General features: G+C 45.0%; 1 long non-coding RNA gene and 1 pseudogene across 1 annotated transcript; one reads left to right on the top strand and one right to left on the bottom strand.

Annotated features, from left to right (window-relative positions):
* Positions 1–12,745: 12,745 nt before the first annotated feature.
* On the bottom strand, positions 12,746–13,281 carry LOC103646264 (uncharacterized). Its single transcript, XR_562105.2, has 4 exons — positions 13,242–13,281; positions 13,104–13,166; positions 12,867–12,996; positions 12,746–12,781 (listed from the first exon to the last, which is right to left on the bottom strand). It is a non-coding gene; the product is annotated as an uncharacterized lncRNA (long non-coding RNA).
* Positions 13,282–16,238: 2,957 nt separating this feature from the next.
* LOC109944151 (cell division control protein 48 homolog B-like) lies at positions 16,239–22,800 on the top strand (annotated as a pseudogene).
* The last annotated feature ends 79 nt before the right edge of the window (positions 22,801–22,879 follow it).

Below are 22,879 nucleotides of genomic sequence, written 5' to 3'. Positions count from 1 at the left end.
ATTGTTTTTGTTTCAAATTTGGCATATTTGGATCATTCTTTGCCACCACTTGGTTTGTTTTTGCAAATCAAATTCATTTTCCTATCTTTAAGTCAAATTCACTTGTTTGGACATAAAGAGATATAATCCAAGAATGAAATTGATCAAGAGCCAAAAACTCCCCCTTTTTCCCATAATCATAAATTCTCCCCACAAGAGACCAAAATTTGCAAATAGAGTATTTTGACAAATCAAAAGTTTTAACTCTAGTGTTTTCAAAATTCACAAGTGGTAGCTGATCCGTTTTATTTGGCCTTAATATCTCCCCCTTTGGCATTAAGCACCAAAACAGGATCATTTTTGGCCCTTTAACCCCATTGCCTTACCAAAAATTGTCAATTAAGAGCAAAAGGCAATAGGAACATAAAGATGAACTTGGAACGAAATACACCAATACCGGAGTGCAGTGGAAGTCTTTGCAACGTCCAATTCCATTTCCCTTTCAATGCACCTTTGAGAATACATCAAGAATACTCAAACACAAGGTTAGTCTCAAAGGGTCAAGTTGTAGCACTTCTCCCCCTAAATATGTGCATCATTCACACATGGACTTGTGAGGTCCGGGGATCCCTTGCACAACTTGAGCACCATAAATAAGCAACAAATTACATAAATGCATAAAGTAACATGATCAAAGGCATAAAACACATGTATGCTATAGATCAATCCAAGTTACACGAGTTTAAGACATTTAGCTCACTACGCAGCCTGCAAAAGGTTTTCTCATCTAATGGCTTGGTAAAGATATCGGCTAGCTGGTTCTCGGTGCTAATATGGAACACCTCGATATCTCCCTTTTGCTGGTGGTCTCTCAGGAAATGATGTCGGATGTCTATGTGCTTAGTGCGGCTGTGTTCAACAGGATTGTCCGCCATGCGGATTGCACTCTCATTGTCACATAGGAGTGGGACTTTGCTCAGATTGTAGCCAAAGTCCTGGAGGGTTTGCCTCATCCAAAGTAGTTGCGCGCAACACTATCCTGCGGCAACATACTCGGCCTCAGCGGTGGATAGGGCAACGGAGGTTTGTTTCTTTGAGCTCCAAGACACCAGGGACCTTCCTAGGAATTGGCACGTCCCTGATGTACTCTTCCTATCAACCTTGCATCCAGCATAATCAGAGTCTGAATATCCAATTAAGTCAAAGGTTGACCCCTTTGGATACCAGATCCCGAAGCAAGGCGTAGCAACTAAATATCTAAGAATCTGCTTAACGGCCACAAGGTGACATTCCCTTGGGTCGGATTGAAATCTAGCACACGTGCATACGCTAAGCATAATATCCGGTCTACTAGCACATAAATAAAGTAATGACTCTATCATAGATCGGTATGCCTTTTGATCAATGGACTTACCTCCTTTTTTTGAGATCGACATGTCCGTCGGTTACCATCGGTGTCTTTGCGGGCTTGGCGTCCTTCATCCTAAACCGCTTGAGAAGATCTTGAGTGTACTTCGTTTGGGAGATGAAGGTGCCGTCCTTGAGTTGCTTCACTTGGAACCCAAGGAAGTAGTTCAACTCGCCCATCATCGACATCTCAAACTTTTGAGTCATCACCCTGCTAAACTCCTCACAAGACTTTTGGTTAGTAGAACCAAATATTATGTCATCGACATAAATTTGGCACACAAAAAGGTCATCATCACAAGTCTTAGTGAAAAGAGTGGGATCGGCTTTCCCAACCTTGAAAGCATTAGCAATTAAGAAATCTCTAAGGCATTCATACCATGCTCTTGGGGCTTGCTTAAGTCCATAGAGCGCCTTAGAGAGCTTAAAGACGTGGTCGGGATACCTGTCATCCTCAAAGCCAGGGGGTTGTTCCACATACACCTCCTCCTTGATTAGCCTGTTGAGGAAAGCGCTCTTCACGTCCATTTGAAACAACCTGAAAGAATGGTGAGCGGCATAGGCTAACAATATTCAAATAGACTCTAGCCTAGCCACAAGAGCAAAAGTCTCCTCGAAATCCAAACCTGCGACTTGGGCATAACCTTTTGCCACAAGTCAAGCCTTGTTTCTTGTCACCACCCCGTGCTCGTCTTGCTTATTGCGGAACACCCACTTGGTTCCCATAACATTTTGCTTGGGACGTGGCACCAGGCTCCAAACTTCGTTCCTCTTGAAGTTGTTGAGCTCTTCCTGCATGGCCAACACCCAGTCCGGATCTTGCAAGGCCTCTTCTACCCTGAAAGGCTCAATAGAAGAGACAAACGAGTAATGCTCACAAAAGTTAGCTAATCTTGAGCGAGTAGTTACTCCCTTGCTTATGTCACCCAGAATCTGGTCAACGGGGTGATTCCATTGGATTGTCACTCGGACTTGAGTTGGAGGGGCCCGTGATGCTTCTTCCTCCATAGCTGGTTCTTCTTGTGCTCCCCTTGATCACGCACCTCTTCTTGAGGAACCTGTTCATCATCTTGAGTTGGGGGATGCACCATCGTTGAGGAAGAAGGTTGATCTTGCTCTTGTTGTTCCTGTGGTCGCACATCTCCAATCGCCATGGTGCGCATTGCGGCCATCGGAACATCATCATCATCTATATCATCAAAATCAACTTGCACTCTTGGAGAGCCATTAGTCTCACCAAATACAACGTCGCTAGAGACTTCAACCAAACCCAATGATTTGTTGAAGACTCTATACACCCTTGTATTTGAGTCATACCCTAGTAAAAACCCTTCTACAGCTTTGGTAGCAAATTTAGAATGTCTACCTTTCTTCACCAAAATGTAGCATTTGCTCCCAAATACACGAAAGTATGAGACGTTGGGTTTGTTACCGGTAAGAAGTTCATACGAGGTCTTCTTGAGGAGGCGATGAAGGTAGAGCCGGTTTATGGCGTGGCAAGTTGTGTTCACAGCTTCCGACCAAAATCCTCTAGCGTCTTGAACTCTCCAAGCATTGTCCTCGCCATATCGAAGAGCGTCCTGTTCTTCCCCTCTACCACACCGTTTTGCTGTGGTGTGTAGGGAGCGGAGAACTCGTGCTTGATGCCTTCATCCTCAAGGTACTCCTCCACTTGTAGATTCTTGAACTCGGACCCGTTGTCGTTTCTTATCTTTTTCACCTTGAGATCAAATTCGTTTTGAGCCCGCCTTAGAAAGCGCTTAAGGGTCCCTTGGGTTTCTGTTTTATCCTGCAAAAAGAACACCTAAGTGAAGCGGGGAAAATCATCAACAATTACTAGACCATACTTACTTCCCCTGATGCTAAGGTAGGCGACGGGTCTGAAGAGGTCCATGTGGAGAAGCTCCAGTGGTCTTGATGTTGTCATCACATTCTTGTTGTGATGAGCGCTTCCCACCTGTTTCCCTGCCTCGCAAGCTGCACAAGGTCTATCTTTCTCGAAACAAACATTTGTTAGTCCTAACACATGTTCTCCCTTTAGAAGTTTGTGAAGGTTCTTCATCCCAACATGTGCTAGACGGTGATGCCACAGCCAGCCCATACTAGTCTTAGCTATTAAGCATGCATCTAGATCGGCCTCCTCTTTTGAAAAATCCACTAAGTAGAGTTCGCTGTCTAATACACCCTTAAAAGCTAGTGAACCATCACTCCTTCTAAAGACAGACACATCTACATTAGTAAATAGACAATTATAACCCATGTTACATAATTGACTTAAAGACAATAAGTTGTACCCGAGCGATTCAACTAAGAACACATTTGAGATAGAATGCTCGGATGAAATGGCTATTTTTCCCGGTCCTTTAACCTTGCCTTGGTTCCGATCTCCAAAGATGATCGAATCTTGGGAATCCTTGTTCTTGACGTAGGAGGTGAACATCTTCTTCTCCCCCGTCATGTGGTTTGTACATCCGCTGTCGATAATCCAGCTTGAGCCCCCGGATGCATAAACCTGCAAGGCAATTTACACTTGGGTCTTAGGTACCCAACTCTTGTTGGGTCCTACAAGGTTAGTCACAATAGCCTTTGGAACCCAAATGCAAGTCTTGTCTCCCTTTCATTTGGATCCCAACTTTCTAGCAACTACTTTTTCATTCTTACATACAAGAGCAAATGAAGTATTACAAGCATGGTAAATGGTAGTAGGTTTATTACATACTCTCCTAGGCACATGATGCATAACATTACTTTTCCTAGGCCTACCATGCACAAAAGTAGAGCTAGAGGCAAACATAGCATGTGAATCATTACAATCAACATAACTCCTATTATAATGCGCATTCCTAGAAAATTTTCTATCATTATAAATGAAAGCATGATTCCTTTGAGAGCTACTAGCCATAGGGGCCTTTCCTTTCTCCTTGTTGAGAATGGGATCCCTTTGGCTTGTTAAGTTCTTGGCTTCCTTTCGAAAGCCAAGTCCATCCTTAATTGAGGGATGTCTACCAACGGTGTAGGCATCCCTAGCAAATTTTAACTTATCAAAATCAACCTTGCAAGTCTTAAGTTGAGCATTAAGACTTGCCACCTCATCATTTAATTTGGTAATAGACATAAGGTGTTCATCACAAGCATCAACATCAAAGTCCTTACATCTATTACAAATACTAACATGCTCTACACATGAACTAGATTTATTTGCTTCCTCTAGCTTAGCATTTAAATCATCATTTACACTCTTTAAGCTAGACACAGTTTCATGGCAAGCAGATAATTCAGAAGATAACATTTCATTCCTTTTAATCTCTAAAACAAGGGATTTTTGCACACTAATAAACTTATCATGCTCTTCATACAAAATATCCTCTTGCTTTTCTAAGAGTCTATTCTTTTCATTTAAAGCATCAATTAATTCATTGATTTTATCTACTTTAGCTCTATCTAAACCTTTGAATAAGCTAGAGTAATCTACTTCATCATCACTAGAAGTAGTGTATTTAGGGGTATCACGAACACTTACCTTCTTCTCCTTGGCCATGAGGCAAGTGTGTCATTCGTTGGGGAAGAGAGAGGACTTGTTGAAGGCCGAGGTAGCGAGTCCTTCGTCGTTGGAGTCGGATGAAGAGCAGTCTGAGTCCCATTCTTTGCCCAGGTGTGCCTCGCCCTTCGCCTTCTTGTAAACCTTCTTCTTCTCCCTCTTCCCATGCTTTTCTTGTTCCTGGTCTTTTTCATTATCGGGGCATTATGCTATAAAATGACCAGTCTTACCGCATTTGAAGCAGGAGCGCTTCCCCTTTGCTTTGTTCTTGTTGGGTTGCTCCTTGCGTCCTTTTAATGCAGTCTTGAAGCACTTGATGATAAGCGCCATTTCATCTTCGTTGAGGCCAGCGGTCTCCACTTGTGCCACCTTGCTTGGTAGCATCTCCCTGCTGCTGGTTGCTTTGAGGGCAACAGTTTGAGGCTCGTGGATGGGTAGAGGGCCATTAAGAGCGTCGTCCACATATTGGGCCTCCTTCACCATCATGCGCCCGCTCACAAACTTCCTAAGAATCTCCTCGGGCGTCATCTTGGTGTACCTGGGATTCTCACGAATAAGGTTAACAAGATGGGGTCAATTACCGTGAATGACCTTAGCATAAGTCGAACGACGTCGTGGTCCGTCCATCTTGTACTTCCATAGCTCCTAATCTTGTTGACCAGGGTCTTGAGCCTGTTGTATGTTTGTGTTGGCTCCTCTCCCCTGATCATCGCGAACCTTCCCAGCTCGCCTTCCACCAACTCCATTTTGGTGATCATGGTGGCGTCGTTTCCCTCATGCGATATCTTGAGGGTGTCCCATATTTGCTTGGTGTTGTCCAAGCGCTCACCTTGTTGTATTCATCCCTGCACAAAGATGCTAGCAAGACAGTGGTAGCTTGTGCATTCTTATGAATTTTCTCATTGATAAACACAGGGTTATCGGTATTATCAAAATGCATTCCATTTTTAACTATCTCCCAAATACTAGGATGGAGAGAAAATAAGTGACTACGCATTTTGTGACTCCAAAAAGCGTAATCCTCTCCATCAAAGTGTGGAGGTTTACCAAGAGGAATTGAAAGCAAATGAGCATTGGAATTGAAAGGAATACGAGAATAATCAAATGAATAATTTGAATTAACCAGTTTCTTTTTAGACGAGTCATTGTCGTCGTCGTCTCTTGGTGAAGAAGAAGATTCATCGCTGTCATAATAGACGATCTTCTTGATGCGCCTCTTCTTCTTCCCGTCCTTCTTCTTGTGACTCGAGCCAGAGTCAGTGGGCTTGTCATCTCTTGGCTCGTTGAAGATGGACTCCTTCTCCTTATCGTTGATCACCATCCCCTTTCCCTTAGGATCCATCTCTTCGGGCGATTAGTCCCTTACGTGAAGAGAACGGCTCTGATACCAATTGGGAGCACCTAGAGGGGAGTGAATAGGTGATCCTGCAAAATTCAACTCTAAATAGCCACAAACTTGGTTATAGAAATGGTAGTGCGACTAAGTAGTTGAGAAGCGAGTTCTTGTGGGCAAAACAGTCACAAAGAGATCAACACAAGAGACACGCGATTTTATCCCGTGGTTCGGCCAAGTAACACTTGCCTACTTCCACGTTGTGGCGTCCCAATGGACGAGGGTTGCACTCAACCCCTTTCAAGCGATCCAATGATCAACTTAAATACCACGGTTTTTCTTCCTTATATCTTTTCCCGTTTGTGAGGAATCTCCACAAGTTGGAGTCTCTCACCCTTACAGCAAAAATCACAATGAAAACACAAGAGTAAGGTTGGGGAGCAACACACACAAATCCGCAGCACACACACGCACACAAGCCAAGACTTGAGCTCAAAATGAAGCACAAAGAGTTCACAACTAGAACGGAGCTTAAATCACTAACACGATCGATCAAGTGTGCGGAGACGGAGTGTGGGAGACTTAGAATGCTTAGTGAATGCTTGGGGTGACTCCTCCATGTGCCTAGGGGTCCCTTTTATAGCCCCAAGGCAGCTAGGAGCCGTTGGAGGCCAACAAGGAAGGCTAAGATTGTCTTCTGTCGGGTGGCGCACCGGACAGTCCGGTGCGCCACCGGACAGTCACTGTAGCTGTCCGGTGCGCGATCTCCTTCCTTTTCTGGCGCATCCGACCGTTGGTCCACGAGATCGGTTGGCGCACCGGACACTGTCCGGTGCACACTGGACAGTTCGGTGCCCCTGCCGACTGTTGGTGCGGGCCACGCGTCGCGTGAAGATTGCACGGCCGACCGTTGGCGCTGACGACCGTTGGCTCACCAGACAGTCCGGTGCACCACCGGACGGTCCGATGAATTATAGCCGTACACCGCTGGTCCTCTTCCCGAGGGCGATGAGTTCGCCGCGGACGACTCACCGGACAGTCCGGTGCACCACCGGACAGTCCGGTGAATTATAGTCGTACGCCGCCGTCGAGTCCCGAGAGCGGCCTTTTCACCGGAGTCCAGCCTGGCGCACCGGACACTGTCCGGTGCACCACCGAACAGTCCGGTGTGCCAGGCCGAGCTGAGCTTTGGCTATACACAGCCAAGTCTTGCAACCTTCTCTTTTCCTGTTTCTAGCACTTAGGCAATATATGTTAGTACTCAAAACAATGTACTAAGTCTAGAAACATACCTTGTTACATGATTTGCTCTTCTTGATTGTTTGGCACATAATCAACTCACTCAATATGTGTTGGACACTTAATCACCAAAACATTATAGAAATGGCCCAAGGGCACATTTCCCTTTCAATCCCCCCCCTTTTTGGTGATTTATGCCAACACATCAAAAAGCAACCAAAAGAAGTGCAACATCAATGCAATTGAGAACAAAAATTGTTTTTGTTTCAAATTTGCCATATTTGGATCATTCTTTGCCACCACTTGGTTTGTTTTTGCAAATCAAATTCATTTTCCTATCTTTAAGTCAAATTCACTTGTTTGGACATACCTTAGCCTTTTGCTGCCCCAACCGAGACCCCATCCATTCGTTCGTACACTTCCAGTAAATATGTTTCTTTCATGTTTATGTATGCTGACTCCTAGCTTTTTAGATGTCGTTTTCTCTCATACAAAACGAGATTGAGGTATAATATTTCCAAAGGGAAGGGAGATTCTTTTACCACTAAAAAGGTGAGTCTATGGTGCAATATATTCCTATAAGGAAAGAGTTCTTACTAACCTTTCTTCCTTTGGTCACCTGCATGAGATACTCCTTTTTTATATAATTACGGATTAACTATGTTATTTCATCTTATTGGATTGGCTTCTGAAGGTATTTTTAATTCATGTTTAAAATACTATGGGCAAGAAAGTTTTCTAAGTCTTTAATATGTGTTTCTATGCTCCCTGCTCACTTAAAAGGATATTGTATGATTTTATATTGCAAATAGTTCTTTAAAAGCTATGTTAAAAGGGATATTGCTTAAAATTTGAAAGTCCTTAATTGCTATAGTTACATTGCTATATTCGTCTAGTGTTTTGGCTTAATATCCCCCTCTATCATTGCATCTATTTGGACCTGCATTCTAATTTTTTTTGTTCTCTTTTTTATGCTCTATCTTTTCATCTGTAGTTGTTTGTATTTTGGGGTCAGGCGCGCATTTGCAGGAATTGATTCTTCCAGCAAACAAGTCGTGTTATTTCTTAATGTCTAAGTGAATGCTACTTTCTTTCTTCTTTCAAGTTGTCGTTACCTTTTAATTTGCCCCTATATAGGTGAGGCCGGAACCATTTAAATTACCTACTACATTTGATGGTAATGTGAGGACACTTAAATGCTACTTGAAATATACTATAGACTCCAGTTATATAGTAATCATGATCTTCTATGTCATATGATATAGTAATTTGTCTATATAACTATGTGTCGCGCGCTGGCGCGCGCTATTGACTAGTATTATATAAAGGAAACACCATTCGGTCGTCCCAGGCCATGCATCCCTTTCCTACTTAATAAAAAAAATTATATATAAATGAGGTTTTGAACTTTAGTTGTTGGCTCCATAGTCACAATGACATAATCAATATAATATACATTTTTATGTCTTATTAAAACAAAGTCTACTTATATAATATATAAAAACGGTAGCAATGCATAGTCGACTCACTAGTAGTATTATATACTAAGGCTCCAATACTGTAGGAACTATTTAATATTATATATGTCAGCTAATTAAAATAATTCAATGTATCATAGAAAACTTTGGCGATACAAAATAAAAGTAAGACTATTACCTCAAATACATTGTAGAGCTCACCTTAAAAATGTCTCCGAACATTTTTAGATGCAAAGTGATGACTTTGATATTAATACCATTTAACAATTTCTTCTCGGTACATAAATTTGTTAGCCATTTAACATTTCTTGAGACGATGTAGACCTTAAATAATTCTTCAATAATTTTAGCTCTGAGAAACTCCTTTTAACTCATGCCACACAGTTATTGGCATTATAAATAATATCCGATAAACAACATATATATTGAGATAGCAATCCATTTCCCTAATAAACTCAAACATTTACATAGCAATGGGTTGTGTCAGTGTTTGTGTAAAGCCGAAAATCGATAGGAAAAAAATTAATGATGATGAAATAAATAAATAAATATATTTAAGATAGTGTTTTAGGGATTTTGAAACCTTTGGATATTACTGGGATTCTCATGCTTTTGAATGTCCAATTGAATAGAATTAAGCTAGCCAAATAATAAAATAAATAGATATAAGATTATGCACCTCATGTTAGAGTTTTTGTGCATTTAATTTAGGGTTTATAATTCTATTTTAAATTAGATTCTAAATGGAGTATTATATATATATAAGAATATAGAAAAACAGAAAACTAAAAAAAAGAGGAGATCACACTTACCTTGGCCTAGCAGCCCACTCCATACGTCAACCCATCAAGACCAGCAACCACGTCCCCTGGCCCCTGCCCATTTTGTTTTTTATTTTTATTATTCCAGCTGCAAATTGTGTCACGATCACAGTTGGATTGGCTCATAGGTAAAGCTCACCTCCGCGCAAGCGCTTCGGCTAAAACAGTGATGTACTGGGCGTCTGATCTATATCCTCCATCCTGTAACCTTCGCTGGACGTCGGATCTCTGTAGCTGCCCCCACCGGGTTTGTTGCAAATTCTATGGGCCGTTACAACCGTCTCCGCGCAGCATGCGTTATCTCGCTCTCGTGTGTATGTATATATATATATACTAGGTGTGTGCCCATGCGTTGCCACGAGAGTTAAAGATTAGTATAAAATATAGATACATAACGATAAATATCACTATAATATGCAAAATTCATATGATAAAATATCACGTAACACTAATATTATATTGATGGTATAAATATATAATATTATTATAAATACGATAACTCAAATATCATGAACTGATGTCGAACAAATATTATAAGAAGTCGAACAACCATGCTAAAATATTTATTCACAAGTACAACCAAGTACAGTTTAAGGAACAAATAACAACCCTTTCTCATGAAATGAAATAAAAAAGGCAACACATACAGACACCTGATCGGACTTCAGAAGCTAGCTCCAGCTTAAACCAGCTATGGAACTCCCCTCCTTTCATCATGCTGATCATCAAGAACTGCCCTTTCAAACACACGTCTTTGAACCCTGTTGCTACGATCCTGCAAACTGGACCTGTACAATATTAGCCAATTGCCTCTACCTACACTCTTCATATAGACAGCTTCACTCCTAAAGTATGGTCTTGTTGCAATAGTCATTTATGGTCACATACGTTGCAGTAGCATAAAAGGTCTCATTCAGAATTACAGAAATTAATGAACTTGATACATAGTTCAATAGATTTTCAATTATTTGGTCAGCTGGTCTTCCATAATTTGTCAACTGGCCTCTTCATCAGCTTTTCATCGGTTCTCTCTTCATACAAAGATTTTTCTCTGGTTTCTATTAATGCAGAACCTTCTCATCTGCATGTCATCTGGCTTGTCATGTAGCATAGGCTTCTTCAATCCATAAGAATGAAGTATAAACGCTATTGTTTGGTGCACTGTCAACCTTTGCTTTGCTGGAACTAAGTCCTATGAAAGCTACATCTACTTTTATCTGAGATGGCCTTGTTCTGGAAATAATGAACATGCACGTCAGCATGAAGTTCAGTAAATGATACTGAGGAATATAAATTGTAAAATATTCAGTTGCTTTCCAGCCATACAAAAAGAAAAGTAGAAAACTGGTTGTAGAAAGTGAAGGTATTGATATTTATTTTTATCTAATCTATATTATTATCACATTAACCAATACATTGTTTCATTTTTCTTATCCAAATCTAGGTAGCACTGATCCATTCCATAGAAAATGGTGCATTACTTTGCGAGGAAAAACATTGAACTAATTTAAGGCAATGCTTGGTGACAAAATGCACCATATTAAAGTTTGAGTGTACTGGTAGTCAAAAAAGACCATAAATTACAAGCAAAGTATCTTTTGATTTATTATTAGCACCGATGTACCATTAAATTGCAATAAACTTTGTGTAAAAGACTAAAATTACCTCCTAACTGAACAATGCATTAGTTGACGTCTCTAGAAGGTGATACTAACTTCCTTGTTATTTTCTTTGGTTACACATCATTGTTTTCCCAATAGAAATTAATGAATTCATGTTGATTGCTGTCATGTTTTAAGAACCTTTTGGGTGTTGCTTGCATGCATATATACACAACACATTCGACAAAGCAACTTAAGTTTCCTGCTTTTTCAAATTTTCAGTAATCTTACCTTTAAAAACCCATTGCTATTTCAATACCATAGAAGTCTGTAACATTTTCTACTCAGACAATGTTACAAGGCTACCTTTTTTAGACCATTTCAATACCCTAACTTCATATTTTGACCCGGTTTTATTTTACTAATCATAGGAGTACTAATGCCTGCTCTCTAGTTTACCTTTTCTCTCTTTCCATCCCTTTTGTCTGGCCTAAATGGCTTTGATGTTAAAGACTATATTCATGTGTTACAGTAGCAATACACTATCCATGTTGGTTTTGGCTGACCCGTTAGAGCCAGCCTTACTATCGCTACAGTTTACTATCGAACTCTGTTAAGTTTAACCATGTTTGTAAAAAATACTATAATATTTATACATTTGATTAAATTTATTATAAAAATATATTTAATGGTAGCTCCTATAATACTAATTATATTCTATAAATATAATTTATATATATTTGATTAAAGGTGAATGCGTGAGAAGTGACAGGACGTGAAACCGACAATTAAAAAGGATTTAGTCAGAAGTATATTTTGACTAAGCGCCTTGAACAGACCACAAGCTATTCACATATTGTGTTCGATTAGGAATCAGTCATTTGCGATGTCTTAGATGAGCGCCACGTGTACTCTATTTCTTGCACCATGCCGCAGAGGCCACCAGCAACATGCTCGCCCTGTGCTGTAGAGGATGTATCGACGCTCGCCGATACGCTGCTTATCATATCAGCGGCGCGCGACATGGAGGGTCGTGTAGTAGTCAGGTTGAGCATCAGCTTTGTTCCATATCAATTCTATCATATTAGGTCGTCTGACCCTGCAAATGCAAAAGACAGATTTGAACCACCCAAAAGGCATGCAAGGACTCAGAAGCAGGGGTAAAACCATACAAAATTTCTGCCTTGCTCTTTATTTCTTTGTTGTTACTTGGATAGTCCAATGTGTGCAGAGCAGTAAGACCCAACTATGCAACCGTAAATAAAAGCTTCTTACCGTGAGAGAACCTTTAGAATATAATGCTTCATTGAAATTTGCCACAAACGTCTGTCAGCTTAATTCTTTAATTCCGCATCATGAAAGGTAATCTCTGGCTTCATTGAAATCTGCCACAAAAGGGAAACCAGCAAACGAGAATTACATTGCAGAATTCAATTGCCACAAAAGAAATCTGGCGTTTTCTTAGAGTACCAGGAAGACGATTGTAATCCGGCTCTATTCCATTCCCATTGATATCCTTGTGGTTTGGTGTCACGTATTTGCCAACTGTGACGACAATACCAGAACCATCATGAAGTTCAAATACAGATTGGATTAAGCCCTACATCACCCTAGACATGAGTTACCAGACACAAAAAGGGCATAATATAACCCTATTGATCACAGGGAAAGAAAACGTCACAGTATCCTCTTTTGGGTGGTTCAAACCTTGCCAAAAGTCCTTTCGCCAACAAGAACAGCTTTGCAATTGTCATGAAGTGCTGAAGCAACCTAAAAAATTATTGGTGCGTGAGCTTTGACTACATGCCATTTCATTACTGTCGGTGGACGAAAATGTGTACTTACTATTTCACTGGCGCTTGTTGTCCTATTATTCACCAGCAACTGTCACAAGATGTAGATAAACATATGAGAAATACAATCCGTAGTCCAGTCATAATCTGATTACAAGGGAGGTGCCGGCGCAGTGGGTACTGCGCGTGGGGGAGGCGCTTGTTCGGCCATCGCGCACGACTGGGGACTGGGGAGGGAGGGCTCGGGGCAGGGGGTGGGCATCACGTGGTGGGGTCGAGGGCAAGGAAGACGGGGGAGGGGGTGCCGAAGACAGGGGCAGTGAGCGAAAACGGAATGGGGGAGAGGCATGCACGGCGAGATGAGCTGGGTTGGTGGCGAGGCAGACGGGGCCACAAGAGCGAGGGCAACGTGAGGTGGGGGAAGGCGGGGGCACATTTGGTGTGGACGCTGACACTACTCTCTTAATAGAGTAGTATAGATATGGCCTCGGGCTGGGGTTGGGGAACCAAGGGCCACCGTGAAAGAAGAACCAGGGGAGGGAGGTAGCACAACAGAGCAAGAGAGAGAGCCGCTGCCTGGGCTAGCCGGTGGTTTGGCGCTCGCGTGCGCGGTACTGGGCGTTCTTGTCAAAGCATCGCCGATAGCCATCATCCCGACTGCCGTCCTGATCCCCGGTGCATTTCTTTTCTATGTTTTTGTACATGCATGCTCAGCGGCTAAATACGCTAGAGGTTGGTCACCGGATCGCCATGCGAGGTCATCGATGCACGCGCTGCCATTGGATGGCTATGAACGTCGGGCTTGCTGGCTAGGCAGGAGACAGAAGCATGGCTGACATGGCCTACTTATAGAGAGAAGGAACGATAGGTAGGCGTGAGGTTGAAGATGAGCAGGGGCCGTCCAAATAAAGATAAACGCTCCAGATTTAAATGGGAAGATACCCCTTCGGGGTGGGATCCGAGACGTGTAGTGGGATTGGACGGTGTAGATTAGATCCCGTGTATCACTTTGCGCTTCAAATCCTGACTGTCAGACCTAATCTGAACGGCTCAGAATCTATCTTACCCCTTCAGCCGAGCTAATTTCTAAAAATGACCTCGAGTAATTACAGAACCAACCTGCCGCCCTTCTTTTATAGTAGCGCCCGCGGAATTAACTTCTGGAATTATAAACAGGTCCCTAGATATTTCAAAAGGGTCTTTGGCGATGGATTTGGATATATAAACCACATTAAAACACTCTAAACTTCCTTAACCCATAACTTTCTCATTTTAACCCCGATTTGACTCGTTCAAATTACGTTAGATTTGTAATAAAATATGCTACACAGTGACAAACATTATTTTATCAAATCACATACTTTTATAAATTGGATATTTATTTAACTTGTGTTAGTGGATTAATCAATCTAGTCAAGTCAACACGTCTATAGTTGTAATTTGACTGTAATATGATTTCTAAATAAGTTATAATCTAGATTAAAGTACAATTAATTATTTTGAGCATAATTTCTCATATAATGCATATTAACTAATTTATACTATAGTTTAATATGTGATCACGTAAATCTTCCGAAAATCATAACTGTATAACCGTAACTCCGAATTTAGTGAATCTTGAGCCCACGATCTTGTTATGACACGTAGAATATTCGTATGCAGTTTTTCCTTATATTTGGTGTGATGTTAATTTTGTCTATATACTATTTGTTTGTATTGCTACGACGAGTAGTGAGGTTACGAGTCATCTGAAGAGCAAGTTGGTACCTGGAATCTCAAGTCCTAGGCAAGTTGTGCCCTTTATCACTTCTTTTTACCCACTCATGTTCTAATTAATCATAATGATCTGTATAAGTTAATTTTGATGGGATTCAATAGGTTACCCTAGTTTGCCTATCTTTATACCTTGTTTACCACTGAACTTTTTAGGTAGTACTTGCTAGTGCTTTATGTGGTTTTGGGTATGAAGATACATTATTCATGATCACACTTTTATTATCTGTTTATTATTACTGTTGATGATAAGATCATTATGTTAATTGGAACATGGAGCGACCACCCGGGAAAACAGTGCTACCACAAGGGAGGAATGGGACCCCTTGGCTGATTAATTAGGAAAGCTAGTGGATGACTACCTTACCTGAAAGGGGCAAGGGCAGTAGGGGAGTGGTCAGTGTAGGCAGGTCCTTAGGTTGATTTTGCTGCGATGGCGGTCAGGCAAGGGATCCCTGCATTGGAGCTTCCTATAAACTGTAGCGGGTTTTTTTGAAGCTAATGGAACTTTGTAAAGGCCTCGTAGTGTTACCCTGCCTCGCCTCCTCGGTAGAGGTGTATGGGAAGTCGCGATCCCTTGGCAGATGGGTAACATGACTTGTGGGTAAAGATGTGCAACCTCTGCAGAGTATAAAACTGGTATATCAGGCGTGCTCACGGTCATGAGCAGCTCGACCCTCACATGATTAATTTATGGAACTAAATTCAAATTGTCATATGCATTGCATCACAGGTGATGTTGTTACTTTTGTTCTACTTCTTAATTGGGTTGGTATTTACTTATACTTAGTAATTGCTAATAAAATTTTGACCAACTTTAAAAGCAATGCTCAGCTCTAACCATCATCATTGGTAAGCCTTACACTTCACGTGAGCTCCCACCTTTGGCGAGTTCATGCACATTATTCCCCACAACTTGTTGAGCTATGAACGTATGTGAGCTCACTCTTGTTGTTTCACACCCCCACAGGTCAAGAACAGGTACCATAGGATGAGGCGCTTGGAGGATGCTGTGACGAGTTCATGAGAGGTCTAGGTCGTCGTCTCCTAGTCAACTTTGGGTTGCTGGACCGTTGTCTCCTTATAATGTAATTATTTATTTACTTTGTACAGAACTCATGTTATGTAGTAAAGATGTGACATTCGATCCTGTGCCATGATTCATCATATGTGTGAGACTTGGTCCCAGCACACCTGGTGATTATGTTCGCGCCCGGGCCTTGGTGCCCCGAAACCCGGGTGTGACAGTTTGGTATCGACAGTGCTGCACCACGGGATGTACCATGAGGTGCACCACGGGATGGCCTTGCTGCACCACGTGGAACATGACGTGACACAAGAATTATACAGGTTCAAGCCACCAGAAGACATAAAACCTACGTCCTATGTGTCGTGGAGATGGTATTGCTTGGATCTTGAGGTTACAATGATGCACTGCTAGCTTGAGGTATTGGAATGGGATGATTAAGAGATGGGATCTACTAGGAGTGATCACATGAATCGTAGGGGGTCCCCAACCTACCTTATATATGGTGATAGATTCGAGGTTAAAAGTCGGTTATTTCTATCTTATCTCAAGTCATGTGATCTCAGGGGTCTATACTTGTCGGCGTTTCGACCCCGGGGGGTCCCTGGACCGACGAGTAAATTGTCGCCGCGTGCCCCAGCCCAGATGGGTCGGCGCGAGGCGGAACGCGAAGGGGGGAAAGTAGCCGGAGGGAGACAGGCGTGGGAGGTGAAACCCGCGGCCTTCGTGTTAGCCCCACGCCCAGGTCGGGTGCGCTTGCAGTAGGGGGTTACAAGCGTCCACGCGGGAGGGAGCGAGCGGCCTTGCGCGAGCGCCGTCCCGTCCTTCCCCGCGCGGCCAACCCTCTATAAGAGGGCCCTGGACCTCCCTTTTATAGGCGTAAGGAGAAGATCCAGGTGTACAATGGGGGGTGTAGCAGTGTGCTAACGTGTCTAGCGGAGGAGAGCTAGCGCCCTAAGTACATGCCATCGTGGCAGCCGGAGAGGTTTTGGCACCCAGTTCATGTGGTGTCGTGGCCGTCGGAGGAGCGCTGGAGCCTGACGGAAGGACAGCTGTCGGGGCTGTCAAGTCCTTGCTGACGTCCTCTTGCTTTCGTAAGGGGGCTGAGAGCCGCCATCGTCATAGAGCATGCGGGGCGCCATCATCACTTGTTTAGCGGAGCGAGCCAGATGGGACGCCAGTCTTGTCCCCCGTAGCCTGAGTCAGCTTGGGGTAGGGTAATGATGGCGCCTCCTGTGACGTGGTCGGTCCGAGCCCTGAGTTGGGCGAGGCGGAGGCTCCTCCGAGGTCGAGGTCGAGTCTGTCTTCCAAGGCCGAGGTCGAGTCCGAGCCCCTGGGTCGGGCGAGGCGGAGACCGTCGGCTGAGGCCAGGGCTGAGTCCAAGCCCTGGGGTCGGGCGAAGCGGAGTTCGTCGTCTTCCGGGGCTGAGCCCGAGTCCGAGCCCTGGGGTCGGGCGAAGCGGAGTTCGTCGTCTTCCGGGGCTGAGCCCGAGTCTGAGCCCTGGGGTCAGGCGAAGCAGAGTTCGTCGTCTTCCGGGGCTAAGCCCGAGTCCGGGCCCTGGGGTCGGGCGAAGTGGAGTTCGTCGTCTTCCGGAGCTGAGCCCGAGTCCGAGCCCTGGGGTCGGGCGAAGCGGAGTTCGTCGTCTTCCGGGGCTGAGCCCGAGTCCGAGCCCTGGGGTCGGGCGAAGCGAAGTTCGTCATCTTCCGGGGCTGAGCCCGAGTCCGAGCCCTGGGGTCGGGCGAAGCGGAGTTCGTCGTCTTCCGGGGCTGAGCCCGAGTCCGAGCCCTGGGGTCGGGCGAAGCGGAGTTTCCTATGGCGCCTGAGGCCGGACTGGGTTGCTGACAGCCTCACTCTGTCGAGTGGCACAGCAGTTGGGGCGGCGCAGGTGGCGCTGTCCCCTTGTCAGGCCGGTCAGTGGAGCGGCGAAGTGACTACGGTCACTTCAGCTCTGTCGACTGGAGGGCGCGCGTCAGGATAAAGGTGTCAGGCCACCTTTGCATTAAATGCCCCTGCGATTCGGTCGGTTGGCGCGGCGACTTGGCCAAGGTTGCTTCTTGGTGAAGACTGAGCCTCAGGCGAGCCGAAGGTGTGTCCGTTGCTGGAGGGGGTCCTCGGGCGAGACGTAAATCCTCCGGGGTCGGCTGCCCTTGCCCGAGGCTAGGCTCGGGCGAGGCGTGATCGCGTCCCTCGAATGGACCGATCCTGGACTTAATCGCACCCATCAGGCCTTTGCAGCTTTGTGCTGATGGGGGTTACCAGCTGAGATTTAGGAGTCTTGAGGGTACCCCTAATTATGGTCCCCGACAGTAGCCCCCGAGCCTCGAAGGGAGTGTTAATACTCGCTTGGAGGCTTTTGTCGCACTTTTTTGCAAGGGGACCAGCCTTTCTTGGTTGCGTTTTGTTCCGGTGGGTGCGCGCGAGCGCACCCGCCGGGTGTAGCCCCCGAGGCCTCGGAGGAGTGGGTTGACTCCTTCGAGGTCTTAATGTATTTCGCAACGCTTCGGCCGGTCTGGTTGTTCCCTCATGCGAGCTGGCCGTAGCCCGGGTGCACGGTCGGGTCCCAAGTTCTCGGGCTGGTATGTTGACGCTGTCAACGGATTGGCTGGAGCTGGGTTTGCGAGAGCAGCCCCCGAGCCTCCGCACAGGGCGAGGGTACGGTTAAGGACAGACTCGTCTTTTTTACATACGCCCCTACGTCGCCTTTCCTCAAGGAGGAGGGGGGAAAGCGCCATGTTGCCCTTGGAGGGCGCCGAACATGGTGTCTCCAGTGAGCTGCTGACGGGTAATCCGTGCCCCATTTGTTAGGGGTCGGCTAGAGGCCCGGAGGCGCGCTCCAAAAGTACCTGCGGGTGATCTGCCGGACCCGGTCCCCTTTTGATGGGGTCCGAGGGCTCGATGCCTCCCTCTGATGGGATTCCATTACAAGATCGTTCCCGCTGGTCTCGGAAATGTCCTAGGGTACCTCGAGAGCATAGCCCGAGCCTTGGTTATGTATCGAACGTACCCGGGGTCATCCCTCGCTCTGTGTCTGAGGTGGCTGTGAACCCTTCGTGGGCCAGCCTACGAACCCCTGATCAGTAGTGGGCACGGAGCCCGAGTGGCCTGAGGCGGCCGTTGAACCCTTCCGAGGGGCCGGCCCTCGAACCTCTGACCAGTAGTGGTCGTGGAGCCCGAGCGCTCTGAGGCGACTGTTGAACCCTTCCGAGGGGCCAGCCTTCGAACCTCTGATCAGTAGGGGGGCTCGGGGCCCGTTTCCTTCGCGGAGAAGGATCCCTTTCGGGGTATCCCCCTTTCCCGATCCCTGTTGTAAGAGAGAGAAAGAGGAAAAGGAAAAGGACACGAAATCGAAATGACGTGGCGTACCTTTTCTGACGCGGTCATTATGGCGAAGGCGAAACGTCGCTTGCTTCTCCTGCCAAAGGTGCCGCCTGTCCTGCCGTGGAGTTAATGTGATGGGACGAGGGGTTCGCGGGGCAGCCGTTGCGCGTGCGCGAGCCGTTCGAGGAATGGAACACGGGCGCGCCGTCTTCACGCCGTGGGAGAGGGTTCTCTCGCTGTCCCACGAGGGGACGTGAGCTTGGCTGACGACGTGACCGCTGCTTCCGCCTGCCTGCTACCGCCATTACTGCCGGCCCATTTGTGGCTGCATCGACCATCGCGCCTCCTCCCGCGGCTGACCGGCCCGTGACCGATGCGCCTTGCTGGCACTGTCGGGTCATACGCAGGGTTGCCTCGAGTCGCGGTACTGGTTCCACAGTCGAGGAGACACGGTAGTGGCGCGACGGGCGGTGCAGTTGCTCGCACGTAGCAACCGGCGCGCCGGTTGCATGACGTGTGGGCCTGGGCCTCCATGTTGGGCGCGTTGGAGTCGAAGGGGCGCGCCCACTTGGCGCGGTTGCATGCCGACTGCATGGCTGTCCACCCTTTCACCCGCTGGTCTGGGCGAAAGTGGAGGAATGCTTGTAACCGCTGGGCAGTTGCATGCCCTGCACGTGGCGGTTTGGCTCCTTCTGCCCTGGACAAGCTTGCATGACGCGCGGGGCCCAGCCCCCGTGTCGTAGGGGGAGGACCTTGGAGCGTGTTGGAGAAGACTCAGCCCGCGATGGCTGAGAACGCAAGTGGGGAGAGTCGCCTTTAAAAGGAGGGTGACCCCCTTGAATGGCGACCATGTCTTCGCGTTCCCTTATACGTCGTGTCTTTCCACCTTCCGAGCCCCCGGATGGGGAACGCCCGCAATCCTTCCGCCTTGTCGTTGGAGGAACGCAACTTCAAGGAAGTTGGTACCTTTCAGCCATCGTTCGGCTTCAAGGATTTTCATCAGGCAGCCCGGCCGCATCCCCTCACCGGTGGTCACCCAAGACGGTGACCTCCAGTTCGATGGTGGGGAGAAGCGAACCGGGCTGCGGCCTCTGCCCCGCCCTCAGCTTCAAGGATCTTCATCATCCTTGCTGGGGCGGAGGGTGAGGCGAGCCGGGGGGCTGCCTCCGCGTGGGTCGGTAACCCTTTTCTTCCCCCGGTGTCTGGGGGAGAAAGGCATCTTCGAGCCCCGCGGAGGCTTCCCTTAGCCATCTTTTCCCTTAGCCCGCGGTGCACAAATAAGTGTTTGAACCTTTGTTCTTAGCTTCACATTTGTACCCATCTAACCAGCAATATTCCACTGCATTTAAAACATATTAACATAATTTACTGGTTTTTACCAGTTGAGTTATTTTGAGATGTTGTACTTCATCTTTTCAACATCCTAAAAACTAAACCACTCCCATAAACCAAAAGCACCAAAAGCCTAAAATCTTACCCTAGTGAGCTTTCGCTTTTTAACTTTCGGGATCTTTGTCACTTTTGAATGATTTAAAAATTGAAGTACAAAATCTCAAAAAAGATGAAACAGACATACTCTTAATATGGTACTACCTTCGTTCTCGAATATTTGTCGCACGCTAGTTTTTTTTTAACTAAAACGCGATAAATAAAACATACCAGAGGGAGCGATATCTAATATCCATAAGTCGGCAAAACTTAAAAAATAAGCGACTAAAACACCTTCAGATAAAGATACTCTCCTCAAGACTCACTAGGTTTTCACATAAATTCTTGTAACAGTGATGCAGATTTATATTCCAAGTAGGTTGGAGAAGGTGAAGCTCTGTTGCGTAGAACATTTCAGAAAGCTTGTCTTGCTTCTCCAAGCATTATGTTGTTCGACGAGGCTGATGCCATTGCCCCCAAGAGCTATGCACTGATATGTGATGCACAATATAATAAAGGTAATCTGATGTTCAACATGGTACACATAATGTAGATAATTGAACAGTGCGTGCAAGCAAATTCTTGTTGAAAATGGTAATTTGTGTTCTTTTTATGGCAGTTGAATAAGTTTAGATAGAACTCATTTTTGCACTTGTAAATATTTACTTTTAGCTAGGGATTAAATTGTGATAGATATTTTTCGAAGTATGTTAGTCTCGAAAAGCAAGGGCGGACCTAGGTAGATCTGAGTGAGCCCATGCCCTCGCTTATTTCTCTGTTCTAAATAGTAGAGCCTAGATTTTCATTATAGGTTTCCTGCTCAGACCAATTTAGATGCTCTTACTTTAACATTTTGGTGCTAATCATTATAAGTATGTCTTCAGTCATATTTTGTTCTGGCCCGTCCCTGCTGAAACGGTCAAAACCGTATATGGATAGTCCATATCTGAATCCAAAATTTTAATATCTGATGGTATCCGAATACTCAAAATCAGATTTCTGACATGTATATGAGATAGATATCAATATCCGAATAATACGTATCCAGTTCTAAGATCCGAGAAAAAGATATGGGATATAGATGAAATGCAGGATCACCGGTATCCATCTATATCCAATCGGGTTTCATTCCTACTTTTAGCTTCAGAGTACCATGTGTGAAGTTTACTACAGATAGTTTATGTTGGCACCTGTATGATCTTGCAGAACTGGCCCTGGTGGGAATTCTAGTGGCAATGCCACATTTGGAGAAATACTTTTGTCGTCTTTATTGACCGAAATGGGTGGTTTAGAACTGGCTATGGCACTGTTAGGAGGTATTTGAATGCACTAGAAGTCTAGAACTAATAATTAGTTGGCTAAAAAATTACTAGTAAAATTAGCTAGCTAACAAATAGCTAACTAACTATTAGCTAATTTACTAAAAGTAGCTAATAGTTAAACTATTAGCTAGAGTGTAATGTCTTCAACTAATTTTAGCATCTAACTATTAGCTCTAGTGTATTCAAACATCATCTTAGTCTACTGATAGCTTTCTGTGTGTGATTCTACTGATCATGTCTACATGTATGCTCACTAGAAGGACATTCTTTTCCTTTTCAGTGAATTATCTTATTGGGTGCTACAAATCGCCCAAATGCAATTGATGCTGCTCTTCTGCGTCCAGGACGTTTTGATAAGATCTTTCAATGCTTCTACCATTGAGACATGAACATGTAGGCACTGACTATAATTTCCCATTGATCTGCAGGTGTTGTATGCACCGCCGCCAGGCGTGGAAGGTCACCATACACAGAATGAAATTGGAGAGGATGTATATCTTTGGAAGATTGTGGAGTATTCCGAGTTGTTCACTTGTGTTGGTCTCGAAGGCCTTTGCCAGGAAGCTGAAATGGCAGCAATGAGATAAGATATCTCGGCAAGTTCGTTACATAATACCCACTTCAAGCTGCACACAAAGCAGTAGTTGATGAGTACTCAAAGGCAGATGTAAATGACCCATCAAGTAGGAAACATTAAGGGCTGGTTTGGTGACGACCATGAATTTAGAGGGGATCCTGAAAGAAAACTCATTCATATTCAATTTTAAACAGCAAAGGTTTCCTTACAAGGATCTCCTTCAAACCTTAGTTACCAAATCAGCT

This window comes from Zea mays, chromosome 2, assembly GCF_902167145.1.
Source record: "Zea mays cultivar B73 chromosome 2, Zm-B73-REFERENCE-NAM-5.0, whole genome shotgun sequence".
Classification (NCBI taxonomy): Eukaryota; Viridiplantae; Streptophyta; class Magnoliopsida; order Poales; family Poaceae; genus Zea; species Zea mays.
This window is presented reverse-complemented; position numbering and strand designations above follow the sequence as displayed.